The sequence below is a fragment of the Periplaneta americana genome, chromosome 5, assembly GCF_040183065.1.
Source record: "Periplaneta americana isolate PAMFEO1 chromosome 5, P.americana_PAMFEO1_priV1, whole genome shotgun sequence".
Classification (NCBI taxonomy): Eukaryota; Metazoa; Arthropoda; class Insecta; order Blattodea; family Blattidae; genus Periplaneta; species Periplaneta americana.
In genome coordinates this window covers 54,958,299-54,981,791 of record NC_091121.1, presented here as the reverse complement: position 1 = coordinate 54,981,791, position 23,493 = coordinate 54,958,299, and the positions used below count along the sequence as shown (strand labels likewise).

General features: G+C 35.6%; 1 long non-coding RNA gene across 1 annotated transcript; it reads left to right on the top strand.

The window, feature by feature from the left end:
• Positions 1 to 1,477: 1,477 nt before the first annotated feature.
• LOC138699623 (uncharacterized) lies at positions 1,478 to 4,374 on the top strand. Its single transcript, XR_011332045.1, has 3 exons — positions 1,478 to 2,203; positions 2,659 to 2,788; positions 3,866 to 4,374. It is a non-coding gene; the product is annotated as an uncharacterized lncRNA (long non-coding RNA).
• The last annotated feature ends 19,119 nt before the right edge of the window (positions 4,375 to 23,493 follow it).

Here is a 23,493-nt window from a genome sequence, read left to right as displayed (position 1 = left end):
GAAACAGAAGTTTACAATTTACAAGCAAAGTTTACAATTTACAAAGATTGTAAACATTGTGAAACAGGCCCCAGGTTGTTTTCCCTTCAGTTTTTTAGTCAAGCTTCTTAAGTTTGATATTATAGTTGCATTTCTGTCGCATCCTCTGATTGAGGTTCTGGCTGATATGTAGGCCTACATCTATTATCAGGCAGTACATCTCACTTGACGATATGTGTCAGAGGAAGAACAATTGTTTGTATGCATCTGAAGTCTTGCTAGTGTAATATGTAGTTAGTCCGCGATGTATGCAATGGAGGGGAAAATGAACTGGCCACCCTACCCCATTATCTCCTGACCTAGCTGCCTTATAAGTGGAGCCGTCTTGGTATCACGACCTGTCTTCGGACAGTTTACTAAACAACAATCTGTCACATTTTCTTTTACAAGCCAGAATTCCGGAAGCAATCTTCTGTGAAATGTTCAGAATACAATTTATGTTGTGATAATTTGTTCGAATAAAATTATCTCTTCTAATGGCAGATAACCAATCGCAACAGTAGTTCTGCTTTTTTTTTAGGGTGGGGGAAGCTAGAAATAACTCATTTCATAATAATGTTCGTATCATATTAAATCCAGACTTTTGAGATGGGCAGGACATGTAGCACGTATGGGCGATTCCAGAAATGCATATAGAGTGTTAGTTGGGAGGCCGGAGGGAAAAATACCTTTCGGGAGGCCGAGAAGTAGATGGGAAGATAATATTAAAATGGATTTGAGGGAGGTGGGATATGATGATAGAGAATGGATTAATCTTGCTCAGGATATGGACCAATGGCGGGCTTATGTGAGGGCGGCAATGAACCTTCGGGTTCCTTAAAAGCCAGTAAGTAAGTATCATATTAAAAAAATAGCAGCAATATGTTTGCCGAAATAATTTTAGTGTAAGCTAACAGAATAATCCAATCTACATAAAAGTGCTGTTTATTGCCTGCATTAATTGCACCTTAAACTATTAGATGCATTTAAATATCGTTATTAACGCAAGAAAAGTGATGCTGTAGCCTTTCTTGAAGCGATTTTTGCAGTTATAAGCATTACAAAATTGCATCTTTATGATAGATTCATCAAATGCACACTGGATATACTCGCAGTCACTATCACAACCAGGGGGGTGTAACTCAAACGATAGATGTTGGATGCTCATAGATGTTCCATAGTTTGCCGCATGTGGTCAGGACAGCGCTGGCTGTATTTCGATCACAGAGTTTGTAAAATTACCAGTACAAAACTCTTTGGTTTCGAAAGTTCTTTGGTTATAAGTTTTGCCAATATGACAGTTTTAAACAGATATTATTAATATCCATTATTTACAGAATGTGTCAGTTTTATAATATTCGGATTATTATTACTATTACTATATAGTTATTTTGCATTTCCATTCGAGGACAAAGTAGCCATATTAGTGTAGTGTGTATGACCTATTAATTTCATTTGTTCAGTTGATCAATTGTTGGATGTTGGCATTCCTATTCTGTTTAAATCTTGTATAAATTATGGAATGGACGAACATGGCTGCTTAAGGAAGAAATTTGAACAGATCGAGTTAATTGAGAAGTTACTGGTGCTTTCCTGCAACAAGAAATAATTCGCAACGTTAAAGGTAAGAAAGAAATATGTTTGAGATTACATCTACACGGTTCAACTTTTCTTTCAACTTCACACATTCAAGTAATGCCTGCAAGATTGGTATTTAATAATAACGGAAGTCACACAATGTGCAGGATAATATATTATTTTAGCTTTCGCTGCTGCAGAACTTGGTCAGTGAAACTATAATCGGTCTTTACACTCCATCACATGGTATTTTGGTATTTTAATATTAATATGGCGTACCTTGTAGATAGAAAATCTTAATGTATCTTAATTCAACATGCGCTTTAAACTTGATTCTTTCAATATTCTTCCCAGACTGCGTGCGTACGAGCATGAAAAACTGAACCGTGTAGATGCAGCTTAACTGCACCGTCATGTTTTCTAATTTAAACTGAATTCTTCCATCATATCTTAAACGTTTATTAAACTGAGATCTGTAATTGTTTTCAGGGATAAACTTCAGAACGCGATTACCTCCCTTCTACCACTACCACATGATGAACTGACTTCTGTGTTGAATTACAACAGTGTATTAGGTCTAACTGCAATTACGCCAAGAGCTTTAAAGGTAAGCTAACAGAGTTAATATACACTTTGGGTATGAACGAACATCTTTTTTTTGTATATAGCTAAGTTAAGTTGGTCAGACATCTTAAAATTCGTGGGACAGAATCTGATATGACTAAATATGTTGTTCCCGGTGTAATTCTTTACAGTTGCGTTACCAAAGGATGGCGGGGTACCTTAGCTTGGTAACGCAATAGTAAAGAAGTGTTGTTCCCGAAAAGATATATTTTAGAAATTTGACTTTACAGTTAACAGTAGTACCTTTACTGGAATAATTTTGATAAAACAAAAGGAGTTAAATTGCCGGAGATATTTATTATTTTTATAGACTCGTGGATAGAATTCTTCCAGGAATATTTCACAAACGTTGATTATACTGCAATCCTTCAATTGTTCTATGAAATGTAGTGTTATTAATGCATTATATGATACTAGGCTACTGCTGGTTTGTTTCAGTTAATAGAAAGACAAATGGCGGAGTTTTACACTGTGAATGTGCTGCAGTGTACTGTCAGAAATCGGATAGTAATGAGAAGACCTGATTATTCCTGTTTCCTGCGCCAAGTAATGCAGCACAGCTTAAAAGGTAAGCAGTGGCATTTTGGTAAACTGTAGTGATTTTTAAATTTAAGTGAGAATTATTTGTCAAATTCATATTTGTTTATTAAAATGAGTTTTTGCCTTCTTTTGTAATTCATTTAAACTTAATTTGTGCATTAGTTCCTACATAATTGTCTATTTTGTTAATGTGTTATTTTAAGTAATTAACAACATCGCTTCAAAAATAATTTACTATGTTTACACATAGGCCTCATTATTAATACATGAAGAGTTACAGGACTAATAACCTGCACTTAATGATAATAATAATTAGCTTAGACTTAGGTAAGATATTATGCTCAGTTTGTTATTCATTAGAAAAGAATTCAACTATTTAGGGAGATTAATATTTACAAATAAATTTATCAGAAGAGCTTAGCATTGTGTGTTTTCAGAATAAATATGTAGTCCATTTGGCATTGTGCAACTTTTACTTTAAATATTGTTATGAGCTACAACTATTCATTTCAATCCTCAGCATCATACTGTGCTTTAATTAGGTGGTGATTCCGAAAGTAGGCTCTACTTGACTACCTGTACCATGTGTTCTGTTGCTCCTTAATTAGGAGTTGGGAAAAGACATATGAGAAGCAAACTTTCAAAACCTGTCCATTTCTTCAGAAAATGCTAGAATTATATGTCTGTAATAAACAAAGATTTTTCTGTGGTGAAATTTTATATGAAGTCATAGGAAGAAAAATATATTTCACCATAGAAAATATTTTGTTCATTGCAGAGATGCAAGTTTGCTACTCATATATATATATATATATATATATATATATATATATATATATATATATATTGCTAATAGTTTTAAGAAGCAGCAGAACAGACATATGTAAAAAGTTTATATATATTTTTTTTTCGGGAAGTTAATTTCTCATCTTAATCATGTTAGGTGCATATCATTTTAATCTGTGATTTAAGTAGTAACAATTATTTGATGTAAATAAAATGAAAATTATTTTATTTACATCATGATTAAATCATTAATTTAAATTAATACCAACCCTGGTTTGTGTATTTTTTTAAGATAATAATAGAATTTTGATTGTAACAGGTACCACATGTGGGCAGCTGTGGCAGAAAATCCTCATCCTTACAGAAGGGCCTATATATGTGCAAGACATTTTCGCAGTAATCAGTATAACGGTGACTTCAGATATAACTTACTAAGAGGGGCCATTCCATCAAGGGATGCTTGGTATCCCACTCAAGAACTACGACCCACTTCATCACCAGCCTACTTACATTAACCTATTTCACCACCTAACATAATTGCTTCATTCATTGCACTTCACTGTGGCATCAATTTGAACCTGTATTCTCTTTCATTGAGTGATTCATTCATTGTCTTTATCTTTTAACAAAATTGTGTTTAATTTTGTTGACAAGTGTATGGTAATGGACTTCATTCATTATTATTATTATTATTATTATTATTATTATTATTATTATTATTATTATTGTTATTATTATTATTATTAAAGGTAAAAGGTAAAGGTATCCCCGTAACATGCCAAGAAGGCATTTGGGGGGCATGGAGGTAGAGCCCCATGCTTTCCATGACCTCGGTACTAGAATGAATTATAATAATAATAATAATAATAATAATAATAATTATTATTATTATTATTATTATTATTATTATTATTATCATTATCTCATTTCGTTTAATGTGTTGATTTCTTCAGTGAATTGAAGGAAAATAAGGGGAATTAATTCATTCATCTGAAAAAAAAAGTAGAGTACTTGACTTCTACATTATGAGCAATATAATTTTTGTAATATATAGGGCAATGATAAATCTAACGATCTTTAAGACCCTAAGTTAACATTACATAGTAATATAAATACAAATAATAATTACTAGTACAATGAGCATTTCAATTGTGTCATCTATAGGGCATAGGAGGGAGTCCAGTGGCAGCGATACGAATCTGCAGCTTCTGCAACTGGTGAGATTTGGGTGCATTATTTAGAATTTTTAGAGAGTAAATATGTTGTTGTTTTCTAATGTCAGGCGTTTGACAATAAAGTCATTTGACCTCTTGCATTCCAATATTTTTCAAAGATATTATCATGACCAGAGTAAATATGTTGATGTTTTCTAATGCCAGGCATTTGACAATAAAGTCATTTGACCTCTTGCACTCCAGTATTTTTCAAAATTATTGTCATGGTCAGCCACTGAAGCACAGATTTTGAGGTGTTCCGAATCCATTTCTTGGTTTGAGTAGCACAATGGACAGTTAGGAGACTGATATATTCCAATTCTATGCAGCAAAATAGTCCCCAAATCGGATTTCTGGGCGGGACTACTTTAATGGTACAGAAGCAACTAAATTTTTTATAATGGAATGCTTGTATAACATCAGCTAAGAAGAGAGTAAATATGGTACAATATTTTGTCTCTTCTCACTTTATAGATCTCTTGGATATGGAACAACAAGTTTTGACGGAGAAATCATTGTAATAAGTGAAAGTCTCAGGAATCTTCTATGCCACATCAATAAATTTAAGAATGCAGTTATATTGTCAGACTCCAAAGCAGCTATTCTATCAATAGTCTCTAAATACATACTTTCATCTCAAACAGCAGAAATAACTAAAATGCTCTCTCAATTAATATCACTCAATAAAAGACTTGTATTCCAGTGGATACCATCCCATTGTGGAATCCTGGGAAACGAGAATGCTGATGCTTTAGCAAAGAAGGGCAGCACTGCTACTCACAGACCTGTTACTAAATCTACGTATTACTCAGTGAAAAGATTTATTAAATCTACATACTTAGACTTCAACAAACAAAATTTGATAACACAAATCTCAAGGGAAAAAATGGAACTCTCTGCATCATAATCCATAGTTAATTCCCGATTTACCACGAAAATCGTCTGTAGCTGCATTTAGATTGGCAACAGGCCATGACTGTCTGGCCAAACAAACACCTGCATAGAATTGGAATATATCAGTCCCCTAACTACCCACTGTGCAACTCAAACCAAGAAATGGATTCGGAACACCTCAAAATCTGTCCTTCAGTGGCTGGCCATGATAATATCTTCGAAAAATATTGGAGTGCAAGAGGTCAAATGACTTTGTCAAACCCCTAGTATTAGAATACAACAACAACATATTTTGAGCAATGGGGCCACAACCAAATCAAACACTCAGTATCAAAGCTCAAAATTAGGAAATGTTGCGAAGTATAGACTTATCTCTAATAAATTGTATTGCACTTTTTCTAATATGTTCAGTGTTTTGAATCAACTATACATCAGAGAATGAAAAATAATTTTTTTACTTGTATTTCTTAATGGTGTTTTTTATTAAAAGTCTAAGTTAATTTTATGTCTGTTGTAGACATATAGTTTTCTTTGTATTCTTTATCAGTGGTGATTATTGATTACTTAGATTTTTAATATCCATATATTAAACTAATGGCAGTTACTTTTAAAAATAGATGTTCAGCTCTGACGGTGTAAAACAAATAAAGTGGTGTTTTATATATGTTTATGAACGTGCGTTGTACTGTGTCACAACAAAATATCTTATGACTATTTTCAAGCTAATGTTTGACATAAAAAAATTAAGAGCGAATTATAATTATATAACTGACCAATAATAACTTCGAAGTCAATATTCCAAAGTCAATCTTTGTTTTTATCTTCGAATACATGATACATAACATTATTTAAAAATAGTGCTTAAGGTGTTTTGGAGAGAAGTATCCTATCCTATTCGCATCCTGTATCTCAATTAAATATTTGATCTAGAATATGCAAAAACTTTTATTAGACAAATTTGATAAATTAATTTAATAAAAGGGTTAAATGACGGTGTTAAAAGAGGGAGTGTGTTAATGGTTTTCAGTTTCATGTTCAACCATTATATTTATATTCACATGTTAAAACAAAAATGTGATATAAATATTGTGGTTAAACATGTTATTTAAACTGATAAACCATTACACACTCCTTTGGCGATATGAAAAATACCAGTATGTGTTGGTATAATAGGTATCTGCAGTACCGATCGTGCTCTAATGTTGGCATAACGGATACCTGTAATACCGATCGGGCCGTGTAACAAGGGATGTAGTTCCGCATTCTGCCGCTATGTGTAACGAGATGTAGTTCCGATGTTTTGCCGCCAAGTGTCTCGACGTCGCGTCAATAGCGTGTCGAAGGTAATGCATTGAGTTGGGGGTCTTTCTATTTATTTGTCTATGATCACAACTACCTGTTAAATGCCACACTTGCCACAATGATGTCGATGCGCGAAGGGTTTCAATTTTGTACAGCACAGCAGCGCTCGCTGTGCACCGACGGCGGGCTTATGTGATGTCGGGAATGAACCACCGCGTTCCTTAAAACCACTTGTATGTAAGTATGCATTACATACAAAATATCATATATTTATTTAAATTATATTTGTTACATTTCCTTTAGTTCTAATACTATTTTATTTGCTGGACAATGTGCTCACTCTAATCTGTTATGGAGTATACAAAACCTACCGTGTTACAGTCTCAGTCTTTCGAAACTAAGAAAACTGAAAAGACAACTACTTTAATCAAACCTATACACAGCAATTCACAGGATAGGAGAAGAGACAAAAGAAGAAGTGAAACAGGGACAGCAGTACGACAAGGATGCCCTTTATCACCTACACTATTCTACATCTACTTGAAGGATTTAGTGAAGAATTGTTTTCAGAACATGGGAGGAGTGATAGTGGGAGGATGAAGAATGATGTGTATAAGATTTGCTGATGATATGGCGTTGTTAGCAGAAGAGAAGATGATACTAAGGCATATGCTACTGGAGGTAAAGGATGGCTGTCGGCAGTATGGAAAATGTTATATTACGGTTTATTTAAGGATGCTCGCAACTGCCGAGGTTACATCAGCTCGTCGGTGTGCCGGAATTTTGTCCCGCAGGAGTTCTTTTACATGCCAGTAAATCTACTGACATGATCCTGTCACATTTAAGCACAGATTGGGCCGGGACCTCGAGTACAGAAGGCCAGCGCTATACCAACTGCGCTACCGAGGCCGACGGTGTTATAGGATAAAGATAAATGCCAACAAGACGAAGACCATAGCCATAGGAAGAAAAGTAAAGAAGGTAAACTTCCGAATTCTAAATGAGGCAGTACAACAAGTTGACAGCTTGAAATACTTGGGGTGATGTATAAGCAGCGCTTTAGGTGCTGCCAAGAACTAAAAAGGAGTACAGTAATGGCTAGGGCAAGGCAATTAATGATTTTGCATCTTTTTCTTATGAAGGTTTAAACATTGCTAGCATCTATGGAAATGTATGACATTAAAAACCGGGTAAAATAAAAGCAATTCGTTAGGGCATTTTTTTGCATTTTCTTAACTTTTTTACGGATGTCATTTTTATAGCAATTTTAGGTCATTTTAAGCATTTTTTACACTTTTCAGGAAGGCTGTGACATTATTTGTATTTGATATGAGATTTTTATTATAATTCAGTATCTTCCTTGTCAATACAATTTCTTGGAATTAAATAGATGTTTGCTAGCTTCTACCCCTATTTTTCAAGGTATGTGCATAATGAACTTGCCCACTTCTAGGAATTTTATTCAAATTCTTAGAGGGTATGCTAGCTTGTACCCTTATTTTTCAAGGCATAATGAACTTGCCCATTTCTATGAATTTACCCACACTCCCACAGAGATTCCTTTCTCTAGGTAAACTGGCTTTGTTATGCTGTTAATTGCGGTGGTCAGTTGTTTCTAGTCGTCTGTGTGAACAGGTCAAGAGCAAAATGCCTAAAGTAAAGAAAAGTACTAGTGTTAAATTAAAGGCATTTGTTTCAAAATATGGAGAAAATATTTTTTCAACGGACGGTCGTATTTTATTCTGCAAGATCTGCGATGTGAGAGTGGCTGCTGAAAAAAAGTTTATGATAGAACAACACATGTCACGGGAGAAACATAAACGTGGCCTGCAGAGACTTGAAAATAAATCCAGTGTAAACTTAGAGCAAATGCTTCTGGGGGATACGTGTTCAACGTTTTCGCCATTTTGTGAGGAACTATGTGAAGCTTTTCTATTGGCTGTTATTTCACTTCACAAACTAAATCATCCTAAGCTGCGAACTTTCTTAGAAGAGGAGACCGGAAAATTAATTCGAGATCCCAGAACATTGAGAAGAACATACATAGCTCGGTGCTATGACAAAACTTTGAAAAAAATACGAGAAATGATTGGAGAAAGAAATGTATTCGTATCCATTGACGAGACAACAGACTCTATGGGCCGTTATGTAGCTAATGTTATTGTTGGAGTTTTAGAAGCACACAGCCCTGGAGAACAATTTCTACTACATTGTGAGCAGCTGGAAAAAGTCAACTACTCAACGATCAGCTTAGTATTTGACCATGCATTGAGAATACTTTGGCCTGATGGGATTCGAAATTCCAATGTATTGCTTTTTATAACAGATGTAGCACCCTACATGATGAAAGCAGCTGCTTCTTTAAGTGCACTGTACCTAAATATGGTACATGTGACGTGTTTAGCGCATGCTTTACACCGGGTCGCGGAATAAGTACGTGCAAATTTTCCTGAAGTGTATAAATTAATTGGATGCGTGAAGAAAGTATTCTTGAAAGCCCCCTCTCGAACTTAAGCATTCAAAACAGAAGCTCCAGAAATCCAATTGCCATTTTCACCTGTTTTGACTAGATGGGGAACATGGCTCCAAGCTTGCAGTTATTATTGCAAGAATTTCGATGTCGTGAAGAAAGTGGTTGATTCTTTTGATAATAGTGAGTCAGTGTCAATAAAAAAGGCGCAAGAACTCTTAGCTGATAAAGAAATTGCTGGTAAACTTTCTTACATAAATACTAATTTTGGATTCCTTCCTGATGTCATAACTGCACTGGATAAATTAGTGGAACAGCTACAAATAGTGGATAAAGTGGTGAATGATTTGAGCCGTGCATGTGGTAAAGTGGGTGATGCAGTGTCAATGCAAATGAAAAACTGTCTAAGCAAGAACAGGGGGTACACAACATTGTGTTCAATTGGCAGAGTTTTGTCTGGTGAAAAGTTTTCTCTTCCTGACTGTGAGTTAAATCCAGGGGGTATTGCTTGCTTTCAGTTTGCTCCAATTGTTTCCGTTGAAGTAGAGAGAAGCTTTTCCATTTATAAGTCGATACTAGCAGACAATAGATAATCATTTTTGTTTGAAAATCTCCGCCAAGTTTTGATTGTTAACTGCAATTCAAAATTGTTGTAAAAGTGCACTTGAAATTAATTTTCTGCAAAACAAGGTAATGTAACATGTATTTTTTAAAATGTTATGTAATTCAGTAATCAAGTGAGTACTTAACGTAATTAAAAGTATTTTCATTGGCAATGCTCTACTTTTTATTGGTCATTTTTTGTTTTTTAGGTCATTTTTTTGTATTTTTTAAGTCATAAATGCATTTTTTATTTTGCATTTTTTACCAATTTATAGGTATTTAAATGCCTTGCCCTAGTAATGGCAAAGGAAGTTTTTAATAGAGAAAAGAGATCTTCTGCGGATTTCTGGAGAAAGAACTAAGAATGAGGAGAGCTTTGTGTGGATTGTACCATTGTATAGAACAAAAACATGGACATTGCGACGAAGTGAAGAGAAGCGACTAGAAGCATTTGAAATGTGAGTTTGGAGAAGGATGGAGCATGTCAAATGTACAGTCACAATAAGAAACGAAGCTGTGTTGGAAAGAGTGGATGAAGAACGAATGATGCTGAAACTGAGCAGAAAGAGGAATAGGAATTGGTTGAGAAGAAACTGACTTCTGAAGGATGCACTGGAAGGAATGGTGAACGGGAGAAGAAAATACATGATGGTAAACGACATTAAGACATGTGGAACAAATGAGGAGACAAAGAGGATCGCAGAAAATAGGAAAGACTGGAGAATGCTGGGTTTTCTGTGAAAGACAGACCTGCTCATGTGCAGAACACTATGAATGAACGAATTATTTTTCTTAATTATTAGGTTTAAAGAGATAGACAAATGAGTTACAATTCGTAAAGTGCTCACATTTAAATATAGGTACAAAAGTAGTCGGCATTACTTGACTCGCGTGTCAACCCCACATTACGCCAGCAGGGCGGAGGGGTAAGACATGATCTCCGTCCCATTTCTAATCACTTGTCCATTCAATGTTACGCAGTTTGGGTATACTCTCCCGCCAATCTTCCCCTTTGCTGTATTGCGGACTGCACTTTATATGACGTAAACTTCGCTGACGACAGGTTTACAGTAACCATTGAAATCATAAAATTCCACACACAAAAACAGTTGTCTGAACATATTTAGTTAAAATAAAGTTAATCTTCAGGTTCTATACATGTTTTGACGCAATTTCCGCCTAATTTTCGGTAACAAACATTATACTAATAGCCTACATTCTAATAAAATTATCTTGTATTTCTAAATTTTAAATACATATATGGGGATATTGCTACACGACAAATATATTTAATAGTCGGGACAATACTTCAATTTTCATCGAATAAAATTAAACATTTATATATTTCACAGTTCACACCTGTGGAGTAACGGTCAGCGCGTCTGGCTGCAAAGCCAGGTGGCCCGGGTTCGAATCCCGGTCGGGGCAAGTTACCTGGATGAGGATTTTTCCGGGGTTTTCCCTCAATCCAAAACGAGCAAATACTGGGTAACTTTCGGTGCTGGACCCCGCACTCATTTCAAAGGCATTATCACCTTCATATCATTCAGTCGCTAAATAACCTAGATGTTGATACAGCGTCGTAAAATAAACCAATAAATAATAAAAAAATAATATATTTCACAATAATGTATAATATATTACTCTTTTATTTAACATAAAATTAATTACTTTTTATTCTATTACTTGCCACATCATAAGCAATTTCTGGGAATTAGTAATAAAATTGTGAATTAAACTGATTCATAAATTTATACCAATTAATTGTTTGCCACGAATGAATATTCCATAATTAAGCTATCAGTCATATTTGTCAGTTTATTCTGCACGACACAACAAATTCACGAAGAAAATCCTACGAAATTAACGTCCATAATTAGTTAGTTGTGATGACACTAAAAGTCAATTTACAAAGACGAAACAGTGGTAAGTTTCTAACAAAGCAATGCCGATATAAGAACTAGCTATTTTTCACTTTATCACAACTGTCACTTCGAACTGTAACAAACTAAAATTAAGTCAAACTACAGGGATCTGTGTGTGTCGTGTGTGTAAAGAATGACAAATGTTTCCATATCAATCATTCGTAATAATAAATGTCTCACAATGTCGGCTGTTTCTATGGAAACTTCAAGACAAACGTAAGCTGAGGCGTGATGTTCATGAAAGACAATCAAGCAACATCGCTAATTTCGTATTATTGAAGGTGAGTTAAACGTCATCCCACACAACTCTCTCCATGGACTACACTCGAGTTCCTCACATTAATAAATTCTAGTGACGATCGGGTATCGGTAAAACACCGCCGCCATCATGACTTAAACCATGCGGCCTACTCCGGTCCAACATTCTTCACCTTTCTAAACTAACTTTAGGCTGATACTTCCAGTACTGCTTTCGGAAGGCTATGACTGTCCAGTCTCTATCCGTTACTTTTATATTTGAAGGATCCACGCCAAAAACATGCTAATTCACTAATCTTAAATTTTATAGGCTTTCATTTCTTAACATTAATACACTGATAGGACATCATTAGTTGTACTTAGGGATGTATTTCAAACCTGGCTGGCCCAGGCAGCGTCAAGGTATATTTTTCGAGGAGAAATGACGCCAGGACACATTTATTTATTTATTTATTTATTTATTTATATTTATTCATTATTTATTTATTTTATTTCTTTTTTTTTTTGCCAAAAATTACATTTCATTCGTATTTAAACATTTGACAGTGAAATGTACTCCGCAGTCCCAACAAACTAGATTTGATTCCATATAATTTTGTTTCATATTACGTACGTATTCCTGCGTAAATGGTAGTCTGAAATTAATAAATCTTAAGAAAATCAATATAAAATGAAATAAATATTGTTGTAAATATCTCACAAACAAAAATAAATACCATAACAATACATCCAATTTTGTCTATAATAATAAACATATCAAGTAAAGCTGCAGTAAAAAAGATTAAAAAAATTGGTGGTGGTGGTGGTGGTGGTAGTGGTGGAGACGACACAAACAACAGCTACCGATACTACCGAAATTCCGGAACCAGGGCACATTTTGCTTAGAAATACATCACTCGTTGTTCTACTCTGCCCCAGGTGGGCGCACTGGTGACTCGACGGTCGTCCAATATCAAGACAATAAACGTTTCCAAATCAAAAAAGCCATAATGGTGGCAAGATATTGATGAAAATAAAAAAGCCTTCCGATTATATTTATATAGTTACGATATTTTTGGACTATAGTCAATCACGTGTTCACATCTCGGCACTCGAATTCAAACCTATACAAGTATTTCTTCTAAATCAACATATGACCATTACCTCCCTAATGGAAGAAACACAACTCTTCTTGATACACCTATATTACAGTACAGAATGAAAGATCGGTTAAATAACCAGCTATCCTAATATAATTCGAGAGTTACTGTATTTTAAGCCAGTAAAACTTACAGCCCATATAATAGTACATAATGCAACGAGCCTATAATGATAGTAATTAAGAAGCGAGAATGAATGTTTATGAAACGAGCTCAAGCGTGTTTCATAATTTTCATACGAGCTTCTTAATTACCATTATAGGCGAGTTTCATACGACTTTTTATGCTCGACCATATTTCTAACTTGAAATTATTCAGATGTATACATTTCATTTGCATCTGACAAGATCGGAAGTGACCTTGTTCTAGGTCGTGAATTGTGAGCTGTGCGCAGACGCGAAAGAATTGCTTTTTTCCGAGGTACAATAATGTCACTGACCTTGATGTAATCCCGTTAAACTTGATATAACCTTGATTATTGAATTCGACATTGAAAAACGAGATGACAAATTAAATTTATTTGAATATAATTTACAATTAACGCTAATTATTATAGTAACAGAACAAAACATTCTGCGACAGTATTGGATTTCCAGCCTCCGTGACTTTTCGCTAATTCTCCTTGGATTGCATATCCGAGAATATTCGATACTTGCGATTTTATAACGGTACAAAGCTGACTTTTCATTGGCTGAATACCTGTAAGCTGAGTTGTCATTGGCTGAACACCTGTACTTTAATAAGTAGGTGTAATTTAATGACATGCATTAAAGGACTGCTACCAGGTGTATAATTACTACATTTCGGCAATGTCGAGCATAAAGTAACATGTTTAGTACAAACTGTACAACTTTGAGGTGTCTTTATTTCTAGTGGCTAATTTCACTATTCCTGGTAGGTCTAATTTCTTTGTTCGAACTTCTGCAAAAGCAGAGAGACAGATGTCGAAACAGCAACAACAGAGATCTTGTGTTTCGAGTCGCCAACGAACATATGTTCCAATTCGAGTCAGTAAAGACAGATATTTGAATTCAAATCACCAACGACAAAGTTGTTTCAATTAAGTTCAAATGTACAATGACACAAGTTTCAATTCGAGATAGTGAAGGCATATGTTTCAATATTCTATTCCAGTCAGCGGCGAAAAATTTGCGCCAAACAGCGGTTCTCCAATTGCCAGAGATAGCGGTGTCACATTTGCCAGAGGCAGCAGTGTCAGAGTTGGCAGAGGCAGCGGCGTCGGTGTTCCCGCAGGCAGTGTCATCGGTGTCATCAGACGCAGCTGTTTCCGTATTGCTACATGCAGCTGTTTCGGTATTGCTAGCTGCAGCTGTCCGGTATTTCTAGCTGCAGCTGTTCGGTATTTCTAGCTGCAGCTGTTCGGTATTTCTAGCTGCAGCTGTTCGGTATTTCTAGCTGCAGCTGTTCGGTATTGCTAGCTGCAGCTGTTTTGGTATTGCTAGCTGCAGCTGTTCGGTATTTCTAGCTGCAGCTGTTCGGTATTGCTAGCTGCAGCTGTTTCGGTATTTCTAGCTGCAGCTTTTCGGTATTTCTAGCTGCAACTGTCCGGTATTTCTAGCTGCAGCTGTTCGGTATTTCTAGCTGCAGCTGTTCGGTATTTCTAGCTGCAGTTGTTCGGTATTTCTAGCTGCAACTGTTCGGTATTGCTAGCTGCAGCTGTTTCGGTATTTCTAGCTGCAGCTGTCCGGTATTTCTAGCTGCAGCTGTTCGGTATTTCTAGCTGCAGCTGTTCGGTATTTCTAGCTGCAGCTGTTCGGTATTTCTAGCTGCAGCTGTACGGTATTGCTAGCTGCAGCTGTTTCGGTATTGCCAGAGGCATTGGCTTCTTTGTTGCCAGAGGCAACGGAATCTGCGTTAACAGATGCTCCGGTGCAGCGGTTGCCTGAAGCGGCAATGTAAAAGTTGACACATGCGCCGAAATAGCACTTGAGAGAAGAGAATCAGTAAGAGTTTAGAGATGCTGCGGAGTAAATCTTGAGAGAATGGGCGGAGTAACAGCAAAGAGATACGGCCAACTAATATTTGAGAGAAGAGGCCGAATAACATTCCAGAAATGCTGCGGAGTAACAGTTAAGAGATGTGGTAGAGTATCACTTCAGCCTAAGGGGCTCAGTAAGAGTTCAGAGATGCGGCGGAGTAACTCTTCAGAGAAGGGGCTTTGTAAGAGTTCAGAGATATGGAGGAGAAACAGTTCAGAGAAGCGGCGGAGTAAAATCTGCGAAAAGCGGCGGAGTAACAGTTCAGAGATGCGGCGAAGTTAAAGCTGTGAGAAGCGGCGGAGTAACAGTTGAGACATGGGGCGGAATAAAACCTGTGAGAAGCGGCGGAGTAAAAGTTGAGACATGCGGCGGTGTAAAAGCTGTGAGAAGCGGCGGAGTAACAGTTGAAACATGGGGCGGAATAAAACCTGTGAGAAGCGGAGGAGTAACATTTGAGACAATTGGCGGTGTAAAAGCTGTGAAAAGCGGCGGAGTAAGAGTTGACACATGCGGCGGTGTAAAAGCTGTGAGAAGCGGCGGAGTAACAGTTGGGACATGCGGCGGAGTAAAACCTGTGAGAAGCGGCGGAGTAACAGTTGGTACATAGAGCGGTGTAAAAGCTGTGAGAAGCGGCAGAGTAACAGTTGAGACATGCGGCGGAGTAAATCCTGTAAGAAGCGGCGGAGTAACAGTTGATACACAGGGCGGTGTAAAAGCTGTGAGAAGCGGAGGAGTAAAATTTGAGACATGCGGCGGAGTAAAACCTGTGGGAAGCGGCGGAGTAACATTTGAGACATGTGACTTAGTAAAACCTGTGAGATTCGGCGGAGTAACAGTTGAGAAACAGGGCGGTGTAAAAGCTGTGAGAAGCGGCGGAGTAACAGTTTATACATAGGGCGGTGTAAAATCTGTGAGAAGAGGCGGAGTGGCATTTGAGACATGCGGCAGAGTATAACCTGTCAGAAGCGGCGGAGTAACACTTGATACATAGGGCGGTGTAAAATCTGTGAGAAGCGGTAGAGTAACAGTTGAGACATGTGGCGGAGTAAAACCTGTGAGAAGCAGCGGTGTAACAGTTGATACATAGGGCGGTGTAAAAGCTGTGAGAAGCAGACAGATTACAGTTTGTACATGCGGCGGATTAAAAGCTGTGAGGAGCGGCGGAGTAATAGTTGAGACATGCGGCGGAGTAAAACCTGTGAGAAGCGGCGGAGTAACAGTTGATACATAGGGCGGTGTAAAAGCTGTGAGAAGCGGCAGATTACAGTTGATACATGCGGCGGAGTAAAAGTTGTGAGGAGCGGCGGAGTAATAGTTGAGACATGCGGCGGTGTAAAACCTGTGAGAAGCGGCGGAGTAACAGTTGATACATAGGGCGGAGTAAAAGCTGTGAGATGGGGCGGAGTAACAGTTGACACATGCGGCGGAGTAAAACCTGTGAGAAGCGGCGGAGTAACAGTTGATACATAGGTCGGAGTAAAAGCTGTGAAAAGCGGCAGAGTAACAGTTGATACATAGGGCGGTGTAAAAGCTGTGAGAAGCGGCAGATTACAGTTGATACATGCGGCGGAGTAAAAGCTGTCAGGAGCGGCGGAGTAATAGTTGAGACATGCGGCGGAGTAAAACCTGTGAGAAGCGGCGGAGTAACTGTTGAGACATGCGGCGGAGTAAAACCTGTGAGAAGCGGCGGAGTAACGGTTGAGACATGCGACGGAGTAAAACCTGTGAGAAGCGGCAGAGTAACTGTTGAGACATGCGGCGGAGTAAAACCTGTGAGAAACGGCGGAGTAACTGTTGAGACATGCGGAGGAGTAAAACCTGTGAGAAGCGGCGGAGTAACTGTTGAGACATGCGGCGGTGTAAAAGCTGTGAGAAGCGGCGGAGTAACAGTTGAGACATGCGGCCGAGTAAAACCTGTGAGAAGCGGCGGAGTAACTTTTGAGACATGCGGCGGAGTAAAACCTGTGAGAAGCGGCGGAGTAACTGTTGAGACATGCGGCGGAGTAAAACCTGTGAGAAGCGGCGGAGTAACTGTTGAGACATGCGGCGGTGTAAAAGCTGTGAGAAGCGGCGGAGTAACAGTTGAGACATGCGGGCGAGTAAAACCTGTGAGAAGCGGCGGAGTAACTGTTGAGACATGCGGCGAAGTAAAACCTGTGAGAAGCGGCGGAGTAACTGTTGAGACATGCGGCGGATGTAAAACCTGTGAGAAGCGGCGGAGTAGCAGTTCAGAGATGCGGCGATGTAACAGATTCAATTAAAGTGTAACTGGCAAAATTAATGTTCGCTATGAACTAATGAAATATTGATTCTTAAATTAAATTTTGCAGTGGCTGTAATAAAATACATATCTAATTAATTTACATGTTTATTAAACAATTATTATGTTTGAAAAAACTTCTTATTCCTCAATTCGAGGCCCACTTAGAATTACACAGAAGGCGGACTTAGTCTTGGACACTTGACACATTCTTCAATATATGAATAAAATTACACGAATTATCAATATTATAAAACAGTTTCAATCTCAGATCATGAGTGCTTTATATGCGTGCTTTAAATTCTGTAAACATTAATCAGTCCAAAGCCAATATCAGAATGAGTCCGCGCAATTTCCGCAAATGTCTTGTGAGCTGCGTGATTTTAATTAAAATTACGCTTAAACATGAATGTTTTCTGTCTGTTAAAGTAGTATCATTCTTTCTCAATAACGGATTTACGATATTACATAAGCGGAACTTGGAGCGACAAAGATTTACAGAGAATGACATTTTGAGTAGGGAAACAAAATTGAAAATCATGTATTCAAATGTTGTTTTTCTGTGTATGATTTGGGTTACACCTAAGAGACCAAACTCATGAATATCTCTTATGAACGAACCCAGCCTGTAGAACTTAACGAGTTTCCCCATTATGAGTATTTTTTGTACTTCCTGCTACTAATTTCAAACGTAACGGATACCAAACAATCCTTGGATAACCTGAGAATAGTTTAATTCTGCCTACAGTACTGAGGATTGTCAGTATTGGTACCGAAATTATTCAAGTGTCTGCAGCAACGGGACATAACGATAGAAAAGTGCAGTATGGAATGGGATGCAATTGACAGCAAATATTTGTTGAAAATTTTATATGTTACATAGTAACCGAAGCTCTAATTTTTTCGAATGTGCGTACAAGCACGTTTTGGTCACCCTAGTTCTTTTTTCATGAAGGTGAAATATTTTACACTTTTCCCAACAATCCATTTTCTTATGTAGCGAATTATACATATTCCTTTTTACAGTTTATTTCCCATTAAAATTTAACAGTCTTATTTCAAACTAGCCGTACCCGTGCGCTCCGCTGCACCTGTTATAAATAAATATAAAGTAATTACATAATTAAAATAGGACATTTGATCCAGGGAAGATTCGTGTTTGATAGAAGGATAAATATTTTAATATGTTACTTAATTTAAATTGTATTCAAATAATTAACATGCGAACATTTTGGTCCAGAGACCACTCATTTGGTGCAATGACAATTCCTTTAACATGTTTCTTAATTTTTATTACATGCATCCATACTTTAATGAAGACTATCATATCATTTAGATTTAATGTGTATACTTTATTTTACTTGCTATATGTTTCCATTGAATTATGATAATAACTAAATTTTAATCCTTGTTTTCTACGTATTCAGTTATGGCGCTTGGGCCACTATGGTTCTGAACCCTTCAAATAACTTAAATAACTTATATTATATTATATATTATATTATATTATATTATATTATATTATATTATATTATATTATATTATATTATATTATATTATATTATATTATATTATATTATATAAAAATGTGGTGATAACGGATATACACCGATAAGTAAATTTGTAATTTGTTATGGGGTTTCTTGAATCTCAGGAGGAACAAATTTTATTTTACAACAGCGCAACATAATCTGCTTGGCTCATTACCCAATTTTTTTGCATTGCATTTAATACACATGTATTTTAATACGTTTCAATTGAGCATAGTTAAAATTTGGATTATAAAATAATGGAATGCTAAGCTAACATATTATTACTGCATACTAAATCAATACACTCTTGTGGTTCGTTAATTCTCTGAGATAAACATTATTTTAAGAAATACAGGAAACGAATACACAGAATAGCCTATCAAGTTGTTTGTGCATAAGAAGCTATTTTAATCTTACCTGTCCTCAATTCACTCCGAAGTTACTATAATAAATTTATAGCATTATGTCCATATAGAGAATCTACACTTTCCAATGGTGAAATAATAATTAATTACACAAATCGGTTAATTTAGCTTCCGATATTACTTCATACAAACAAAGAAACATTCTTTGAAGGCTATGATTCATAGCTTTCGATTGTTGTTGACCAAGGCCAGTTATAGACGAATTCATTTGTTTATTTCATTACACCGCCTTATATGGCAGTTATTTTAATTTTGAAATTCATTTATCTCATTAAATATCAGTCCTATCAATATTTCAAAGAATAAAACTTATCGCAAATTATTTTTAAAGAAATTTTTTATGTAACATTTTTCACAAAAATCAATAATAAGCTAGATATTTCGATTTATTTAATTCAGGGCCCATTATAACCCCCCTTCTAATAATGTATTTTGAATGCCATATAGCCTAAAATCTAAGTTACAACGAACTTAATTTATATTCCAATTTTCATCGAAATCCGTTCATCCATTATCGTGTGAAAAGGTAACAAACATGCAGACAGACAGACAGACAAAAATTTCAAAAAAGCGATTTTCGGCTTCAGGGTGGTTAATTTATATGTTAGGACCAATTATTTTTGGAAAATCGAAAATTACCAGAAAAATTTCGGCTACAGATTTATTATTAGTATAGATAAAACTTTACAACCGAATAATAAGATATGTTTTCTTTGTTGCATTACACACAAAACAAATATATATGACACTCGGGAGGAAATTAATCGCAGAATAAATATAGGAAGTGCCTGTTATTATTCGGTTGAGAATATTTTGTCATCCAGTCTGCTGTAAAAAAACCCGAAAGTTAGAATTTATAAAATACTTACATTACAGATTGTTCTGTATGGTTGTTAAAATTTGAGAAACAGATATTAAGTGTGTTTGAGAGTAAGGATCTTAGGAAAATATTTGGGGCTAAGAGGGATGAAGGAACAGGAGAATGGAGAAAGTTACACATCGCAGAACTGCACACATTGTTTTCTTCGCCTGACATAATTATTAGGAACATTAAATCCAGACGTTTGAGATGGGCAGGGCATATAGCACGTATGAGCGAATCCAGAAATGCATATAGAATGTCAGTTGGGAGACCCATGGCCCTACACCAGTGGCTACGCAGACTATGGTCAAATAGAACGTTGCGCACGACGCCACTACTGTGGCAGCTCAAGATAGCAGGCTATTAAGTTCTAGCTACAAATATCACAAATATAAGTATCCTGACCCTTAATAATACATCAAAATATGATAAACTGTGAAATTATTATTTATCCTTATTAATAAAATAATAAGTACATAATACGATTTATAAAACCAATAAAACTGGATTATATTCCGTCAATAAAGTGTCTTACGAAGGCCTGTCTACTGTACTTGAAGAAATAAAGTACAGTACCTACATTATATGCTCTATAATTATATATATATATATATATATATATATATATATATTTTTTTTTTTTCAAAAGTAACAATCCTCTTGATATTCATATATTAAATACTATACAAGTGTTATTGTGACGAACAAAGTGACAATAAAAACGGACACGAATGAAGAAAGTGTAGACCTACTATTTATCCTAAAAAAAGTAAAGAGACTTTATTATGTTGAGTGCTATTAATCAATCCACTAAATCTTACTTCAAAATGCATTAAATTGGAATCTCAATTATAATAATAATAATAATAATAATAATAATAATAATAATAATAATAATAATAATAATGACAATAGTAATAGTAATAATAATATTTTATTATTATTATTGTTATTATTATTATTATTATCATTATTATTATTATTATTATTATTATTATTATTATTATTATTATTATTATTATGGGGTACTGTAGCTCTCTTTATTAAATCAAGCGTCAGATCTGAAAAATTTGCTGTTTACAATGCCATGCAAATTTTCATTAATCAGGGGCCCGTTTCACAATCCTTACAAATTACAAATTAACAATTTACAAATAACAAGTAAAAGTTTACAAATGCTTGTAAATTGTGTTTCACAATGCTATTTTATTAGTTTGTAAAGTCTGACGAACTTTACAAAATCAGCTAAAGAAATTTACAAATACGCATTATTGGTTACACAATATCGCCAACGACAGTTTACAAAAATCGCTAAGGAGCAGAGTTGAAGTCGCTGTATTTTTACTACTATCGGTACATATGTTTATATTTTGTACTAAATATATTATTCTAAGCTTGCTGATTCATATTTCACCAACAGAAAATATAAAGTATTGTTAAAAAAATAAAAATATTTACATTTTTATATATTGGCGACAATGGAGTTTCATGTGATGTGATTGGTCGAGTTTACCAATACGTCTGTTACTTAAATGACCAAAGTTAGCACAAAATTCAGTCAAATAAGTAAATAACAGATTTGGTCCACGTACAAATATGCAATTTATAAAATAATTACGATGTCTAAACACAAAATCAGGTTAATTTTTTGTGTTGATCCATCAGTATTTATTAATGTTGCATTCCTAACCTCTCCAACATTAGTGATCCCATCAGCAGCATAAAAATTCTGTGGTATAGTAAATAACATTTTGGTGATCAAAAACCTGCCCCGAATTTAACGCTTTTAACAACATCTACCACCCTATGGGCACTTTTGCACACTGATATCTTAGAAATTCCATGCTTATCTGCTAATCCACGGAACTGACAGCTAGTATGCATCCAGTGCAAAACAATACAGTTCTCGCTTTGAGGTTAGGGCATCACTTTTCTCTTTTGGATGTTGGATATGATGTCCCATATCTTGTAGGAGAGATTCCAGCGAAACGGGACTCAAAACGACTTCAGAATACCGCGTAAGTAGTGCCGGTATTGCATTATTGAATTATTTATTTTTGGTGCAAGGAACTTCTTTATTAAGTGCGAGTATTTATTAAATACAGTCTTCGTATATAAATACTTACGCGGTATTCTGAAGTATAGCGCGGGACTCATTCGAAACCTTTCACTAAATTTATACAATGATACGAACGTGTTATTAATTCTCGCCCGGAGATTCTTCGTTTGATTAGGCTAAAAATTCAATATCTTTGTCTGAGTCATTATAACTCCTTAATAACATCAAAACTGCTTTAGTTTAATTCTTAATATTATCCAGTTACTCAAAAATTACTTTAATAAGTACAGTATTTCTTTATTGCATTTATTCATAATTTGTTGCAATATCAAACTTTACACATCTCAGAGGTATTGTAGAAAATGTGCTAATTTTACAAGTAAAATTTACACGTTTGTAAAATTACTCTTTATTGTGAAACAGAATACTTGTAAAGTGAGCAAAATTTAATTTGTAAAGATTTGATTTCCTTTGTAAAGTTCAACATTACAAACAAAGATTGTGAAACAGAAGTTTACATTTTACAAGCAAAGTTTACAATTTACAAAGATTGTAAACATTGTGAAACAGGCCCCAGGTTGTTTTTCCTTCAGTTTTTTAGTCAAGCTTCTTAAGTTTGATATTATAATTGCATTTCTGTCGCATCCACTGATTGAGGTTCTGGCTGATATGTAGGCCTACATCTATTATCAGGCAGTACATCTCACTTGACGATATGTGTCAGAGGAAGAACAATTGTTTGTATGCATCTGAAGTCTGACTAGTGTAATATGTAGTTAGTCCGCGATGTATGCAATGGAGGGGAAAATGAACTGGCCACCCTACCCTATTATCTCCTGACGTAGCTGCCTTATAAGTGGAGCCGTCTTGGTATCACGACCTGTCTTCGGACAGTTTACTAAACAACAATCTGTCACATTTTCTTTTACAAGCCAGAATTCCGGAAGCAATCTTCTGTGAAATGTTCAGAATACAATTTATGTTGTGATAATTTGTTCGAATAA